Consider the following 264-nt stretch of genomic DNA (forward strand, 5'->3'; position numbering starts at 1 on the left):
ATTTTCTGACGGTTTCTCCACCGGGTTTAAATATCAGATTTACAAAAGCTGAATTTTTCTTATTTTAAACCAATATAGTCCTTGTGCAGCCCCTGAATATTAATCGATTCTAATAAAATTTACAGATTTTTTTTGGCATTCGAAAAATAAATGGTGTGAGAACAGAAAAGGGGGAGGGTCGGTAAGGCCGGTTTTTGGCCTAATTTATTTTTGGACCAAAAAATCTGAAAAAATCATGGTAGTATCTTATAAGTATCCCGAGTC

Source organism: Belonocnema kinseyi, chromosome 5 (genome assembly GCF_010883055.1).
Source record: "Belonocnema kinseyi isolate 2016_QV_RU_SX_M_011 chromosome 5, B_treatae_v1, whole genome shotgun sequence".
NCBI lineage: Eukaryota > Metazoa > Arthropoda > Insecta > Hymenoptera > Cynipidae > Belonocnema > Belonocnema kinseyi.